Consider the following 18,303-nt stretch of genomic DNA (forward strand, 5'->3'; position numbering starts at 1 on the left):
TTTTTTTTTTGGCTTTTGTTTTGTTTTGTGTGGTTTCTGTTTTCTTTGTTTTTTGTTTTTTTCTTTTTAATAATCCAATCTCAAGCAGCATTTGTAAATTGCCTATACGTAGCGAGATTTACAATTGTACATTCAAAAACACAAATAAAGTTTCCATTATTATTATTATTATTGTTGTTACATATTATTATCATTTTATCAGCAATGAAGGTGGGCTGAATACATTTTTCCTATTTTGCTTGCAGTATCTGTTGTTCTTGCCCAAGAGGCAGCTGCAGCTACAGCACAGTCATCACGTGGAGGAAGAGCAAGGAACTCCACTGTTTGCAAAAGACCCATGAGAGGGCACAACCTTCTAGTTGATTGTCCAAGGAACCAGGCACGACAAAACAGTGGACAGTGATAGTGGACCTTTTTATTTTTATTTTGAGGCAAAGTCAATAAGTTGCCTGGTAATTGCTTAATACAAACTGGGAGAGATTTTCCTCACCATTATTTCAAGTTACACTGTAGATAATTAAGATACAGATAGGTTCTGTGCAATCAGCTGATGTTTTGAGTCAATATTAGTCCAAACTAGTATAAAATTTGTCAATGGACTCTATTTGCATTTTAAAATAATGATGGTCGTAAAGGCAATATCTTTATTCATTATCTTCAAAACCAACAAATTCTTCATTCTCTTCTGAAAGTTCTGTTCTTATTGCATGGTAGGCACATGCTGGCAACGGAATCCGCTTTCCCCCCAGAAAACCATGTAATAGTTGGGTAAACTCTCTGTAGGCTACTCCACGAAGAAACCTGTGTAAAAGAATGAAGACATAAAAATAAATATTCAAGTCATCACCTCGCCCTGTATTTCAACTATGTAAGCCCAGTATTACCACATGACCAGTGGCAGATGCATTTCTGTTCCAATCGTGCCCTTTCTTTGTGTGTCTAAAATCCTTATTTCTTTTAACATCTTGTGAACTGGACATTATCAAATCAACTGTCGAATATAGTTGAAAATAAGACCAGGGTTGAAGAGTAGAGCAGAGTAAGAAAAGATGAAAGTAGTCGGAAAAAGATGAGATCAAAATGCTTTGTGTGGGGTTTGACGCGGCTGGCAACCACACACACACACCCAAGCCCAGAGAAAAGTTTGATTTTAGGGGTTCCGCAAAGAACATTTTGCTTTATTCTTTATCATATGTTTTTTGTAATATAGTGATTCTACTCAACCGATGAAACAGGTAGTAGAATGGTACACGCCATCATGCATTATTTCTATTGTCTTCTAAATTGTAGCTGTTTATTGTCTGCTTCATGGGTCAGGTAAAATCTCTCTATTATACAAAAAAATGGGCGACAAAAACAATCGATTGATTATCTTTCTCTTAAAATGGTGTTTGTACAAATAACCACTGCTTCTGTTGCAACTGTCGGGTGCTTTTGCCGGCTAACGTTGCTTTTGGAGAACACAGTAAATTAGCAATTAGAGATAGCTCTGACAGAAAAAACTGGGCAAAACATTACTCACTTTTCTTCTGTATCAGTCTCACGATACTTTGTACCGTCTATCCTTTTGTATTTACTTGCGGCTGATCAGAGAGACCATCTGTTAAGGCAAACGACACTGAAACCTGGATGCAATGTAATACATTCGGGACTGATTTCCACCTCATTCAGAACAGCGGTACTACCAAGTGATTCGACGCACTTTTCGATTTCCTTGCAGCAGAGACATTCCCCGGGATTTTGCAGCCGATCAAGAGCACAATTGCCACATGAACACCTTTGAAATTAAAAAGAAGGAACGTAGTATTTAAGCTGAAGAATACAACTTTTATTCTTTCCTTTTATCGGCAAGGTAAGATCTTAGTATGATAAGACTTTTCAGTGAATAATTAAAAGGTGAGAAATAGAGCGAACACTTACCAAGTCTCGGGTTCGACAATCCTGTCAAAGCGGTTTTGTAACTCCTGGTTTCTCCTTTCAATTTCGTCTAGTTCTCGGTTGTATTCTGTTAGCCATTCCTCGTCTGCAATAGGTTCATCTATATACGGTCCTTCTGGATCTGAATAGTACATATCTTCTTCATCTTCGTCTGATCCTAACTCTGTCTCGCAGATGAGAGTGAGCGACCCGATCGATTCCACGTCTGACTGTTCCGTATCACTTTCAAAACTCATTATTCTTTTTCACAGGCAATTAAATTCGAGCTTAAGCGACTTTTTATTGATTTCTGCTGTTTCTGATCAAAAAAGGTCAGGGAAACTCAAAAAACATTCTCCACACTTTGCCACACAAATAAGGAAATGACCAGGTAATTTGCCTGCCGCGAAATCGAATGTCCTGAAATGACGTCACAATCATTCCCAGTCTTCTGTTTTCGCTGGCGCGGTTTTGTAGCTCACCGGAAGTGAAATTTCACGTTCTTGGCAGGTTAAAACACGGGGAAGAAAAATCGCTATCGAAAAAATTTTTTTGCTTTCCTTATCAAAACACTGTATAGATTCTATCAAGCAAATAAAAAAATTTCTGTCATATACACTTTAAGTTATTTAAAATTGTTTATATAATAATACGTCAAGGTGCTCCCTTGGGTCTAGCTGTAGCTGGGATTAACTAATTTGTATTCAAGTTTGGGCGTGTGAACTTGCATAATTAACTGGCTAACGGCGCGTGAAGTGACAAGACCATAAGCTCATCAAGCGCTAAGACTTCAATAGTTAGTCGTTTCCTCGAGATGGAAAGGAGAAAACGCTTTTGTAATGGTGAGTCAAAATTGAAATAGAGAGTTTTCAGTTCCACTTTGTGTATGTGTGTGTGTGTTTTGTTTATATATCCTGTTGCTAGGCAATCACACCCCTTATTCCTATCTTTTTTTAATAGACTTTCCACTTATTAGTTACTAGAATGGAGTTTATTCAAGAACCAAAAGAGTTAGGATTTACTTTAGAACCGCCTGTTGTTTTCTATAGAATTTTTATACCCTGTGCAATACTTTCTACAGAGTCAGGTAAACAAAGGTTGACATTTTTGCTTGATAGGCAGTTTTTCGCTTCGCTGCGCTTTGACCTCACATTCGCCTAACCTCTTTTTTCCTTCTTTTTACGGAGTTAAGTAAACAAAGATGGACATTTTTGCTTGATAAGCAGTTTTTCGCTTCACTGTGCATTGACTTCATTTTCATGTTTTGCCCGAAGAATTAGTACGATTTCGCATTCGCCTAACTTCTTTTTCCTTCTTTTGAAGTAAAGATTTTTCAGTTAACCTCCTAGGGTATTCTGACGTTACTTGCTCCTTGCCAGCTAAAAATAAACTATGACATCATCCTATCTTAATGGATGCATCTTGTCATCGGCATTAATTTAAACTATGACATCAGCCTATCTTAATGAGATGTATGATGTCATGGGCATTAATTTAAACTATGACCACTTCCCATCTTAATATTAATTTTCAATATTTCAGTTGTCAAACATCTTGGATTAATATGCGAAGGTAAAAAAATAAATAAAATTTTCTGTAAATTGCACTCACGAAGGATCGTAAACAGCCATTAATCAATGTCTGTCTTTTCGTGTTGCAAAACCCCAATGCGGATGAAAATATTAAAATGCCCTTTACCAGTTCAGAGGTGGACTTTATCGTGTTCTAATAGCAATGAAGTGGGGTGGTAGGCCTACACGACTTTTACCTCATGCCAAAATGCTGCTCGTTCCAATTAAGCTTTTTTCCTCTGTTGGGTACATTATGGTCTGAAACGTTGCACATTTTCACTGGGCAATTGTGATTTTAGCCGCTTGTTTCAGACTGAGAGGTCATGGTAATGCAGCACCTTTCCAGAGCTGCTCCCTGATTGGTTCAATAACAGCTTCCGGTAGCGAATGTACCGATTATATTATTGGCTAGCTCGTTTTGGGACGTCATAAGTAGTGCTCGTACCGTTTTCTTTCATTACCAGATTTGGTCGAACATTCCGGGTAGTTTTCCGCGAGTTTTGTGAGTTTACTGTTAGAATATTCATTGAAGAAGTGTCCGGTCGTGTCCTGGTCGAGGTTCATTCTGTAGCATCAGTTACCGTTAGTGAAGAAGTGTAAGTCGTGTCCTGGTTGTTCTGTCGAGGTTCGTCCGTAGCTGTTCCTTGCTCAGTTGAGCATATCACATGTCAATGGTAAGACCTAAATAACAGTCAACAGTCCTAGGAAATTTTTTATGTATAACTTTTGTGACATTTTAAGGGGAACATGCATAGCGGGGGTTTTTTTATACCAATTATGTGTAAGACGAGATACGCTTAAAAACAGATTCCATGCAATGATGAGGTCGATGAACACAACTAATTAGAAGTCTTCCTCATCTTCGACCGTGGAATTTTTACTTACAGTTTATTTACATATATTTCATAACTTCAAGGTGACTGTTGATCAGCTGTCCCGCCATGTCTTTTGTCGGTATATACAGAAATAGACCAATTCATAATGGTGATTTTCACACATATTCCATAGAATAAGTGAGATAAAAACAGGAAACGCATATTATTTTTTATTTTTATACAGTCTTCATCAAAATATGCTTAGTTTCCAGCATAGTTTGTTTTAAACCATAAGAAAAGATTTTATTTGGGACAATTGTTATTAATATTATTAATATTACTCTTATCAGACAGTATCTTGCACCTGACGTCAAAGTGGCCATGTTGGATGACAAGAACAAAAGCCCTTTTTCTCCTCTAAGAACTTAACTCTATTTTCATGCAAATCCCTCAAAAAAATTTTTCTCCTCTGGGTACTTCATTCTATTTTCATGCAAATCCTTAAAAAAATCCTTTGTATTATCATCCTTGTCATGTGTTTGCAAGAAATGCTGTGGCTATATGCCTAGCAGCCGGAAAGGGTGACAGGATAGTTCGTCGTAAAACACTTTCCACAGAGGCATCTGAAAAAGGAATACTTCAGCAAGGAATTGTTGACGGATTTCTGTAGTCGTTCTTTATTCTCTTGATAAATTCTCGTAGTGGACTCAAAACCAAGTTGATTGAGAAGGCATGACATGAAAGAACTTTACTCCTAGAGGTAGTCATGTGTTTCAATGGATTTTTTTCAATTTTAATAGGCTGTTTCTCAATCTCCTTTTGTCTGCTAGCTCTAACTCTACAGTAATATGTATACTTTAACATAATGGAGTTTAAAGATATATTATCAATACATGATGCTTTTTCTTTTTGTAATAGTCTACAATTTAACTTTTTTAGGAGAACCCATCAAAGTGGACATCACGAGGTACTGGGCAGTGCCCCAGTGGTTGCGGATACACTTATTCTAATGCATGGAAGCCAAAAATTTGCCCGAAGTGTGGTTTTGAAATTGGTGGGAAGCATGAACCGAAAGGGAAGAAGCTGAAATTAGACACAGACTCGCAAAGCTGTGTTCTTATAGTTGAATCATCACAACTGAAGTTATATTCAATCCAGATCAATTCCAAACGCAACAGAGTGTTTGCAGTACAATCCAACTCAGATTTTGTATGTCACTCTGAGAAATGCAAAGAAAAGAGGGCAGTTAATGTTGCGAGCGGCATTCCCTTTTCTTGTGAACATTGCAATCTGCTGAAGTCATTTTCCTCACCAACTTTGGCCAAGAACCTACATGAAGATGACATCAAAAGTTACAAATGTGATAACACAACTCAAAGAATGTTGATCGATGCTATTCAACCTCCTGACGATTTTAGGCATGTTGTTGAAATTTCTCAAAGTTGTTATGCTGTATATCATGGTGCTTCCCAGGGCCCATCTAACCCCAGAAATGATGTAACTGCATAAATTAGAACTATTAGTTTGCTACTGTGTTTAGATTGATTCCATTCAAGTATAACATCAACTTACAACTACAAAACTTCAAAATATCGTTAGGCAAGATTCAGCGTGGTTAAATGTATGTGTATGGTATATTCCATGGGTAATGTGATGCAAAAATATTAGCACAAACTCGTTGGTCTGCCCCAAACTTAAGTATGCGTTCGTTGCTAGTGTTCCTGGCCGTTCCGTTGATGCAGTAAACGATTAATTGATTTTGCGCAGAGAAAAAAAAAACCGCATGCGAACAAAAAAGAGGTGAAGGAAGATGGATTCGGCGTACATACACATACTCGGTACAACTTACAAGGCCAGATTACCATTGGCACTTTTTTCTGGGATCTTGAAGAACTGTGATTCATTTTTGCAGATCAAGTATGGCGACATGTGTAGTGGCGTACAAAGCAAAAATAGTCAAATCTTGGACGAAAATTTGTTTTAGAATTACTGTTTTCCGAAAGATACCCATTTTTAGTTCTCATTTTCATTCGCCATTGCAAAGCAAACTAAAACCAAGAGCCTCTGTTGACAAAAAATGTCACCGCTACTGCCAAGCCTCAAATGTTGAGTTACCCGTAACAAGAAGCTTCTTCAACATAAATCCCCCTAAATCCGTAGTTAATGCAAAGATCAGGTTTTGAAAAGAACAATTCAAATACGGGAATTACATTTTCCTTCTAGATGTCGGCTTTCAGTAGGACAATTTTGGCGTGATAAAGCCGGAACATAAGGAATTTCTCGCCCAACCAGTTTTAATTTTTGGCAAGTTCATAGCCTTGGCCAAGGTGTTGCGTTCAGTGGGCTTTTGGTGTCTTTCTATGTTCTGTCCATGTGCTTTTGTTGCAATTTAATAGTTACTTTGGCATTCCTGTGTGATGCCCATCCCTGATTTATGTCAATCATGGTCTTTGGAATTTGATGCGTTATGTTGAGTGACAACCTAATCCGGCCGTTGTTGACGTGCCCAATTCACTCCAGCTATTAACGCTTTTACATGTGTCTTTATAGATACCTATGTGATCGGCTTGTGACTGACGCTCGCACATCACATATGATGACATACGATTGTTGTAGCTGGTTAATGGGCATCCTGCATGTTTGAATTAGCATACAATGCATTCTGCCCCCTTGATTCTCCTTCTTGTCTAATCCTGACTTTGCCTATAACATGTCCGAATTAACTCTAGCTAAGTTTTATAGGCCTTATTAATCAGCATGCCGCCATGAAGGAAATCGCAACAAACAGAAGGACCGGCAGATGATACTGTCAAGTACAATTTGTTCCTGACCCGGTCGAAATCCCCCCTCCCAAGTGGCCGTTGAGGCGTCTACATCTGGTGTGGGATCGGAGGGCCTTTCCGATGCAATGGTTTAGTCTATTGTAGCTGCAGTGAAAACGGCAATACAGTCGACCAAGGCAGCCCAGAATTCTTCCCGTTCCATCAATCTGATCGCCGACACAGTGCAACGCGATGTGCAATCTCTTACCAATACTCCAGTTGGGGCCGTTGAGTTGTCAGGTAGCGGGATATTACCCAGTGCACCTTTATTTTCTAGTATAGGTGTGCCCTTAGGTAGCCACTTGTGTGCACACCTAAAGAATAAGATCCGGGCGGAGGAATTCGTCAACTTTGGCTCTCTTCTAGATACGTCTCCTAATCCGGATAAGTTCACATTATCTATCATCGCTCCCACCGCCAGAATTGGGTCTAAACCCCCTAATTTTACATTCGAACTGGTAAACAATGCAAATTGATGTCTATTCACGAGTGGGTGTCGGCTTTCCACTCTTTTGTTGCAGTCTACTGCAAAAAATTCCCCAGAGAGACGCCAAATTTGATGCAATTTTGCGAAACAATGCGCAACATTGTTACACATGGGGGGGACTGGAACTATTACGATGAACAGTTCCGGTATCTTTGTCAAGGCAACCCACAAACGTACCCTTGGGGAGTGGTACATTGGGAGTTATGGCATCGCGCGGTGACTTTTTGTGCCAAATGTGGATATTTTGCAACCGACAAACCTAACTCGAGGTTCAGGGGAAAACAATCAATGGTCAGAGGGGTGTGTTTCACGTTCAACGCCGGTTGTCCCTGTGCGGGCTGCAGATATGACCATAAATGCTCCAAATGTGGTGGTAGACATGCAGCTACGTCCTGTCAATCTGCCTCAAACATTCCCAAACCAGCTGGAGATAGAACTATTGCAACTCCATCAAATAATAAACAGCCCGCCAGTAATGCTGGTAAAAGTATCCACACTTAGCCCCCTTTTACAACAATACGACCCTTGTCTTAAGCAAGTTTTGATTGATGGCTTTTCATTTGGATTTAACGTTGGGTTTGTTGGTACTAGACAATTACGTCTTGCTTCAAATTTGCGCAGTGCGAAGGACCAACCTGAAATTTAAGCTGCTAAACTTGAGAAAGAATAGTGCGCTGGGAGAATTGTAGGTCCATTTTCTCGTCCACCTTTTGATAATTTTATTTCTTCACCTTTAGGCGTAGTTCTAAAGAAAACCCCAGGGGAATTTCGTATTATACACCATTTGTCATACCCAGATGGATCGTCGGTGAATGATTTTATTCCGGACCAATTTTCGTCGGCTCAATGTGCTTCAATAGGTGATGCTATTACACTCATTAAGTCGTTAGGTCGGGGTTGCTGCATGGCCAAGACCGATATAAAATCAGCTTTCCGCATTATTCCGATTCACCTTGGCGATTACCATTTACTGGGTATGACATGGAATAATTCGTACTTTTTTGACCAGTGTCTGCCCATGGGCTGTTCTTCGTCTTGCGCTATATTTGAAGCTTTTAGCACTGTGCTCGAGTGGTTTGCTAAACATTATCTCTGTGCTTCCGGTGTTTGCATATTCTGGATGATTTCTTGTTTATTGCTACCTCTCACGGGAAATTTGCCTCCAATTTCAAACAACTTTTTGAGCCTATGTGATTGTTTAGGGGTACCTATAGCACATGAAAAAACGGAAGGTCCTTCAACCACTTTACAGTTTGCTGGGATAACACTCGACACGATTAATATGGAAGCACGTCTGCCGGATGATAAACTTCAAAAATGCAATGCTCAGTTATTGGACATGCACAGACACTGTAAAACTACCCTGAAAGAACTTCAATCTTTGATTGGATTATTAAATTTTACTTGTTCAGTTGTTCTACCTGGTCGGGCCTTTCTTCGGAGGCTTGTTGATCTCACAAAGGGTGTCCGTCTCCCTCACCATCGTATACGGATTACTGAAGCCTATCGTCGAGATTTATTAGTATGGCTTCAATTTTTAAGAGATTTTAACGGCCGTACATTTTTTCTGGACAAACCGTGGCAGGTTTCACCGCCTCTCAAACTTTACACTGATGCCGCAGGCTCAAAGGGCTATGGCGCACTTTTTGTGAAACGTTGGTTTTACGGAGAATGGCCTGCCAATTGGAAATCATTGAACATTGCATTTTTGGAGCTCTTTCTGATTACTATCTCGCTCCACCTGTGGGGATGTCAAATGAGCAATCAATGTGTCTCTCTGTTTACTGATAATGCGGCTTTGGTTGACATTATCAATAAGCAGACTTCAAAACACCACCTGATCATGATCTTAGTACGTGACCTTGTCCTAACATAATATTTTGTTTCGGGCTTATCATATACCCGGTGTTGACAATACCCGGGCGGACTTAATTTCTTGTTTACAGATTGTACATTTCAGGAAAGAAAAAGTCAGGTTATACAGAGTATAAGAAAGGCCAAACACAGGCAAGAAAGGCTATAACCAGGCCTGAAAGGCCAAAACCAGGCCAAAAGGGACAAAAGGAGACAAACGGGCCATTTTCAGTCATGTCTTTTTTTTCTCATACACACGCGTGGGTGTCGCGCGTCCCTCGTCACACAAAAGCTTTCAATATTGGAACAGTGCCTAATTAAAAAGTTTGTTCTTCCTTTAGTAAATGGTATTTCAAATTTCAGATTTGTTATTTATTGCACAAGTTTACTTTTTTGTATTATGATAAGTCATCAATAAAACACACTTAAAGTTTGGTTGTTTACAGTTTTTATTGAAATGCAATAATACAAAGGTACAAGAATAAAAAAATTCTGTAACATTCATCGTAGGTCTAGTCTTGATCTTGTGGAATGGGCTGCTTTTCGTACGATTGATTGAGTAAGGATTTTCACTTATCTATAGCAAGTTCTGTCGATTTCAACCAATCAAATCCTTCTGTGTCTTTAAGCTCTTTTTGAGTTTCCATCACTTTTTTGAAGGTGGGATCCTTTTTGATTGCACACATCCACTGTAGAGTACTTTTCTCAGCTCTTTTCTGTAATCAGGAAGAAGAGCGTTCTCGGCTCTCACGCGGGCCACATTTTCTGAATCTTCGTTCCCTTCGTACTCATCATTGATCAATGCGTTGAGCTGGGTCTCATGGTGTTTCTCGGCTTCATCAAATATGCGTTACCAAGGCTCTAAGCGTTCTGTTTCTTCTTGGGAAGACTCCGTTCCTTGGCTAGACACTTCGCTTTCTTCATATTCTCCAGCACCTTTTTTAATAAGGTTGTAACCGAGGTTACTGTTCCAAATTTTTAGGTTTGAACCGCACGCGTTCTGATAGGAAACTAAACACCCGAAAGTAATGCGTCTCTTTTATAGAAAATTGGTGAAGGCGGGATTACTAAGCGTTCTCCTTGATAATAATAATCGATCTTACATCGACCAGTCATTTAGAATATCAGATGGGCCAAAGCAAGGCTAAAAAGGTCCAAACGAAGATCAAGACTAGACCAGATACCAATTACTAATTCAAAACTTATTCAAAACGATCAAACCTTTTTTAATTAGGCACTGTTATTTGTAATTACAGTGAATAAAGATGATGATTCCGCTGTTGAAAGCTGTTGCTTGACTAGCGATGCGCGACACCCACGCGTGTGTTTGAGAAATAAAGACACATGACTAGAAATGGCCCATTTGTCTCCTTTTGGCCTGGTTTTGACCTTTCAGGCCTGGTTATGGCTTTTCTGGTCTGTGTGTGGCCTTTCTAATACTCTGCATAACCTGACATTTGTGTTCAGCCATTGAACTGTCAACAGTTTTTGAACATGGTTTACGAGAGAGTTTGCAGAAACTGTCCGATTTTATCGTGCGGGGCAAAGTACCTTGTCCGATAAGCTAACCATCTCCCTGATGTTCATCAGTTTTAACCACATACAGCGAAAACAGTACTTACAAGAGGCGAAACTGCAACCTAAAGTTACAGTCATTGTTTACGAAAGTGAAGCGGATAATTCCGGAAAAAATCACTCAACTAGTACTCGCAATCCAGTAGACATAAGAAATGGTGTACAAACTGTCAAGATCACAAAAAAATGAAGCCTCTTTTGAAGCAAAAGCTAAAAGAACAACTACAAAGTACAAGAAAAAGAGCAAGAAATAAAGAAAGTCGAACTCTAGGCCCTTTATTATTTATCATCTACATAAATGATCTACCTCTAGCAGTTCAAGGTTGTTGCGTTGAGCTTTATGCTGACGATACACTTATCTATTTTGCAAGTAAGTCAGTCAGTGAAATTCAAGCTCAGTTAACTAGTGGCCTAACTAATGTCCTAAGCTGGCTACACGCTAATTTTCTTATACTTATCCTGAAATAACGAAGATTATGCTTGCCGGTACCCATCAGAGGACCGCGGAGGCTGACGATCTAGTTATAGAAATCAGTAACACGCATATAGAGAGAGTTAACAAGTTTAAATATCTTGGGGTCCTCCTAGACAACACTCTATCTTGGAAGGACCACATAGAATATATCGGTAACAAGATCTCATCTAGATTAGGTATTCTGCGTCGAGCGCGTAAGGTTCTTCCCAAACCAACTTGTCAAATGCTTTACAATACTTTAGGCCTGCCATTGTTCGATTACTGTTTGCCTGTCTGGGACAGTTGTGGGGTTGGGAGCAAAGCCTATCTAGATAAGCTAAACAGAAGCGCCGCATGTATTATTGAAGGTCGATCTATTGGGGCTCAGGAGTTAAAATCAACACTTGGCTGGCCTAGCCTACAAGCACGCAGAAATTATCTAAAATGCGTCTTAGTCCACAAGTGTCTTCACGGAATAGTGCCTTCGTACTTACTTTCAGAGTTTAGACACGCGCACCTATTCCATGGCTATAACAGCAGAAGTCGTGATTTGCTGCGCCCTCCCTTCGCAAAAACTACCAAATACCAAGGTAGCTTCAGAATAAACGGTGCTCGGACCTACAACACCCTACCAAGAACCATTAGACAAGTAGAGACCCTCAGTGAATTCAAAATAAAGCTAAAGCGCTACTTTAAAAAGTAACACCTGCGTTACATGTTGTCTTAACTTAATTAATTGTCTAATTTTAATATTTCAATGTCTTTGTTTTTGCGTTTTGTCAGGGCTCCATTTAAGCTAGCTCTGCTAAATTGGATTCCCCTGGATAAATATTGAATTAAAATAAAAATAAATAACACTCTTGGCTTAGAGGCCATAGGAAAATTGTGTAGACAAGGAAAGTTTTTAAAACGGTATCTCTCTTGTGGTTTTATTGCTAGCAATTATTAGTCGCGTGTTCAAATTGATCCTTGTTAAGTTATTTAAAATTGTTCATAATAATAATACGTCAAGGTGCTCCCTTGGGTCTAGCTGTCGGGATCAACTAATTTGTATTCAAGTTTGGGCATGTGAACTCGCATAATTAACTGGCTAACGGCGCGTGAATTGACAAGACCATAAGCTCATCAAGCGCTAAGACTTCAATAGTTAGTCGTTTCCTCGAGATGGAACGGAGAAAACGCTTTTGTAATGGTGAGTCAAAATTGAAATAGAGAGTTTTCAGCTCCACTCTGTGCATGTGTGAGTGTGTGTTTTGTTTAGATATCCGATTTTTAGTGCTAAATAAGACGTGTTGCTAGGCAATCGCACCCCTTATTCCTATCTTTTTTAAATAGACGTTCCACTTATTAGTTACTAGAATGGAGTTTATTCAAGAACCGAAAGAGTTAGGGTTTACTTAAGAACCACCTTTTGTTTTCTATAGAATTTTTATACCCTGTGCACTACTTTCTACAGAGTCTGGTAAACAAAGGTTGACATTTTTTCTTGATAGGCAGTTTTTCGCTTCGCTGCGCTTTGACCTCGCATTCGCCTAACCTCCTTTTTCCTTCTTTTTACGGAGTTAAGTAAACAAAGATGGACATTTTTGCTTGATAAGCAGTTTTTCACTTCACTGCGTTTCGACTTCATTTTCATGTTTTGCCCAAAGAACTAGTATGATTTCACATTCGCCTAACCTCCTTTTTCCTTCTTTTGAAGTGAAGATTTTTCAGTTAACCTCTGTGTCTTGGTTTTGTTTATAACTGATTTAAAATAATTTAATGATTGAAGATTGTTCAGTTAGTAAAATCTGCAAAGATAGCATGTTCAAAATTTGTTGATGAGAAGACTATAGCAAATTGCTGATTATATCAAAAAATCACTTTTCTATTTATAGATTATGATCTCAACATTGCCTGATGACATCAACCCCTAGGGTATTCTGATGTCAGTTGCTCCTTGCCGGCTAAAAATAAACTATGACATCATCCTATCTTAATGGATGCATGACGTCATCGGCATTAATTTAAACTATGACATCAGCCTATCTTAATGAGATGCATGATGTCATCGACATTAATTTAAACTATGACATTTTCTCATCTTAATGAGATGCTTGACGTCCTCTGCGTTAATTTATACCACTCAAAAAGTTAATTAAAGCCACAAAAAACCGGAGTAACCGGTCCCTACTCCACTACTCGGAAGCTACCGTAACAGTTTACGGTAACCATTGCGGTCTTTTCAGTCAAAGCTTCATCCTTAATTTTGAGTCTATAATTCAAAAGCAAATGGGGGTGGATTTTTGGTTTATGGTTTTCATAGGCGCGATAGGCCGATTAGCGCTTAACCCAGGGTTAAAATTAACCTGGGTTTCTCTTTCTTTTGTTCAAAAGCATTTTCTTGGATAATTTTCTGTTATTTTTGAGAACATCCAACCGTCAACTTGTTGACTGAATTTACTTTTTTGGCTCTTAGTTGCATCAGTGATCATGTGATGCTTCCTTCCCGTCACTCCGTTCGAAAATAGAAAACCTTGACTTGTGTTTTTGTACAGTTGCTTTTTTGTAGCTACTTCTCTCCTTAGAAAAGAAATAGTTACTATGTCATCCAGTGTGTCAGTCTGTAAGAGGTCCAATCGTCGCACTGTGTTGGGAACAGTTATTGGTTTTATACAATCCAAAACTCGATGAAACTCTACCACGTCGACGAAAGCCGAGGCTAATCTCAATGTTACCCGATCCATTTTCGTCCGCTCTCGTTAACGATCGACTACTTATCCATTGAAATGTTCCAGGGACGTTGCTTTCCTTGCATGTGCGAGTGAAGACCTTCACGATTTCAGGCAAGAGGATTTGTTTACAATGTTTTGCTAGTTTGCACCTGTAACCAGGCATAGCTTTCAAGCAATGTGCACGATGTTTTCTAAAAAAGACTTCTTTACGTTGTTTGATGGTCAGCTCAGAATTTTTACCAGAAAAACCAACGTTGAACCGAGATGTTTGACTTTGTTGGGCGGCCACGATGGAGCGATTTGTGCAGAGGAACACCTCAAATTGGTCCACGTACATCCTCCGGCTAACCCTTATACGGATTTGACTAACTTCCTTCGAGGAACCAAATATTTCCTTCGGGAAACCAATACTGTCTTTCGAGACACAAATAACTCCCTTCAGGGAACCAAATATCCAGTCCAGTCCGGTCCAAGTTTTGAACCTGCCTATAGCATACTGAACAACGACAGCTCTCATAAATTTATCTGAACTACAGTGTATTTCATCTATCTCATAACTGGATGTTATTTCAACACAGTTTCTTTTAATTATGGAAACAAGATATGACTGCAGACAAAACTGCAAAAAAAATAGTAGAGTTTCTCTAAAAATGCAGTCCTTTCTGTAAAGTCAGACTCCTAGAGAATCAAGTTGTTTGGTTAAGTTAGTTTTGATAAAGCATCAAGTTCTTTTGATAAGTTAGTTTTTATGTTAAAGTAGTTTCCAAGGGGATCAAGTTGTTATGTTAAGTTAGTTTTCATGAAGAATCAAGCTGTTTGGTTAAGCAATATTGTGGCAAATGTTAAATTATATTTCAAGTTGAAGGAATACATAGTTCCACATGTTGAAACTGAAAAGAGCTCTTTCTAGGAAAAATACACTTTTATTTGCTGTTAGCAGATAGATCTATACCCATAGATTATTTTAAATTGTTATTACCAAAGGAAAGAACTATTGAACTTTATGTTGAAGAAAATGTTGGCCTTTCATCTTGTGGTGTTGGATCAGTGACGTCATTCTTACTCACTCGCTAGCTATGGTGAAAATTTCTGTGTTAACATTTCCAGCGTTACCTTATGCTTGATCAAGGGATTGTTATACCAAGAGACAGAGAGATGAGACAATCTGCGAGAAGAGGGCCCCAGGACGAGGAAGCCCTTTGCTGCTCACTCTCGGGTTGTCTCATCGTTCTTGCCTCACCGACTGTGAATACTTATTTAGATTTGACATATAATTTACAAACATTAATTACTTACAATAGAGGTACATTCCTTACATAACATAAGTCAATCTTTGTAGATGCTTTAAAGTGAGGTGAAATTGATATACACACTTCCACTGGCTTGATAGTCATTTCAATCAATTTTTTCCTACTTGTCGTTTCGAAAAGATGAGAACTCTGCTGGCAGGGTATACTTTCATTGGTTTTGTGCTTCTGTATTTCCCACCGGTAACCTCATGTCCTCTCAGAGGCCTATTTTTAATTGGTTGAGAGACCAAACAATTACATTGCTTTATTTCTGTGTTTTTATTTCCTTCCTACAGAAGTAGCTACATGTAGTCCTCGACTACCTATTTTTTAATTATTATTATAGGAAGAGGTCGACGATAGTCCACCTTTTAGTATCATCGACGGGTCAACGTATTATAGGCGGAAGAAAGAATGGCATATGTTTGCAAATTTTTCGCTTAAAATACTTGGCGAAATAACAGATGGTGGTTTGTGGGTGTGCAGCTTCGGGGCTCGAGTGCTTGGAAGGCACTTTGAAAGGTGAGTTTAAATTTTGTCAAATTTGATTCATGCTTGCTATTATTACATCCGTGACTAACCTCGCAGGAGGATGTTAAAAAGGTGTACGGACAGGAAGAAAACTATTAGTGTTGAAGGCGCTTTAAACCAGTTATTCTAGGAGCATGCTCTACCAGAAAATACAGTTTTTGGAAAAAGTATTGTGTTCTGGGTAAGGGGAGGTACTATTCCATTTAATATCCAACATCACCCCCCCCCCACCACCACCCCGATGTGGATGATTTTCCTTTTCCAGTAGTCTTTCAGAAATAATGTTATATCCTAACCCCCTACAAATACCTATGGATGAGTTTAAAGAAATTGAAGCTCCCTAAGAAAAAGGCCTTCAGATTATGAAAACATGCATGATTTCTTCTGAAACCCATATTCATGTTTTAGGGAATCCCTCAGATGCACCTTTTTTGGAATATTTTCGGGAAATTGAAAGGATTTTTCGTTATTACTTATCCCACATGTGTGAGTGTCGATCCCTATATCAGTGCCAGAATTTAAATTTGAATTAACAGCGACATCTGTTAGTTATAATAATGCCAAGATCCATCATAAAACACACGGTCCATTAACTTCAATTTAGTTTAAAGTTACCATTTAGCAGAACAATATTCCAGGGAGAAGACTATAGGAACGATAGAATAACTCACACAGCGTTCTCTCTACGTCCAAAAAATTTCAACAAAAGCAATATATGTTTAAATCCCCAAAGCGCTCTCCACATGGCCGGCGTGCCTGTGACTTGACTAAGCGACCAAGAGGAACGAATGTTTGTTGTGACACCATATGATTGGTTTGAAACCCTCGCAACCTTTCACACCATGTCAGCCAATCACAGTAGACCTTAGGATAGCTGCTACAGTACTGTTAAAAAGTTGTGGCTTTATTTCAGTTCTGTAAACGAAATTACTTAGACCAGGATGCCATAATAATAATGAAAAATCGGCGAGGTTAAGGTGGAGGGCGTAAAATCTAGTGATAAAACTATGGCCCTGTTGACAATAGCTGGGCTGGATTTTTTTATAGGGCGCACTTTTCATATTATATTCGTTTTTCTTTTGCCACGAATGATAATCATGTCAAGCATCTGTTCATTTTGATATTTACGTATGTTCTTATGTGGCTTTTTTGATCTAGTCTGCAGTGTGGGATCTCGAGGAATAATTTAATTTCTGATGATGTGTATCATGTTTTAGGAAACCAATGATTTGGAATGGAGAAAAGGATGAGCTGCTTTGTAAAGAAATCTTGGTTGTCAATGTGTTTTGTGGCACCAAAAGGAGTACTGTGGCAAGAGAGGCAAAATTGGAAAAGGTAGCTGAAAACCTAGACAAACTTCAAGATGTATATTTTCAAGTGGATAAGAGGGCAGTGCGTGACCGCTATAACAATCTTCCAAGGGATCTGAGGAAATAAATCAAAAATGAAGAGAAAGCAAGTGGTATAGAGACTGAGATGACAAACTTGGAGAAAGCTTGATTGAAAACTTGATTGAAAAGAGAATGCGGCCAAGTCTGAGCAGAGAATAGTTGAGTAGTTGATGACCAAAAGAAGCAAGATAAAGAAAATGCTACAGACATAAGAAAAACAGCAATGGAAAGTATTGAGCAGACAAAGAAGAGGAAGGAGTCCCATGATGATGAAAATGAAGGACGAAAATTTAAGAAGAGGTCAAGTGGTAATGCAAGAGTAGCCTATCTGAGAGAAAAAAATGAACATCTTCAGGAAATGCATAAGGAAGAATTAGAGATGAAAAGTTACTTAGCCTGCTTGAGGTACTTTCCTTACTTAAATTCTTGGCCTACTCCAGTAACTTGGCGTACTCAAGTGTCTTGGCCGACTTCAGTTACTTGGCATGCTCGAGTGTCTTGGCCTTAAGTTCAGTTATTTGGCGTGCTTGAGGTACTTGGCTTAAGTTTCTTGAACTACATGAGATGCTTGTCTTGCTATATTTTAGACTGGTTTCTTGGCGGTCCTGAGATACCTCAGTGACTTGATTTACTTGGTGCACTTCAGTTTAATTTAATTGTTCGTAGCGCTTTACATGTTTGACTTCCCTGGGTAACTTGAGTGATTTGATTTATATGAAAGAATATCATCTCAGTTATAGACGCAACTTTGGCGATTCTTAAGTGATTTGCTTGCTTTCTTCGCGTGCTTAAGTTGGTTAAGTGATTTGGAGTGCTAGTTACTTGACGTACACGTGTTACGTTCCTTCCTTTGAAGGCCCTTTTAGTTGTAGATTCAACACAC

The sequence above is a fragment of the Porites lutea genome, chromosome 3, assembly GCF_958299795.1.
Source record: "Porites lutea chromosome 3, jaPorLute2.1, whole genome shotgun sequence".
Lineage (NCBI taxonomy): Eukaryota > Metazoa > Cnidaria > Anthozoa > Scleractinia > Poritidae > Porites > Porites lutea.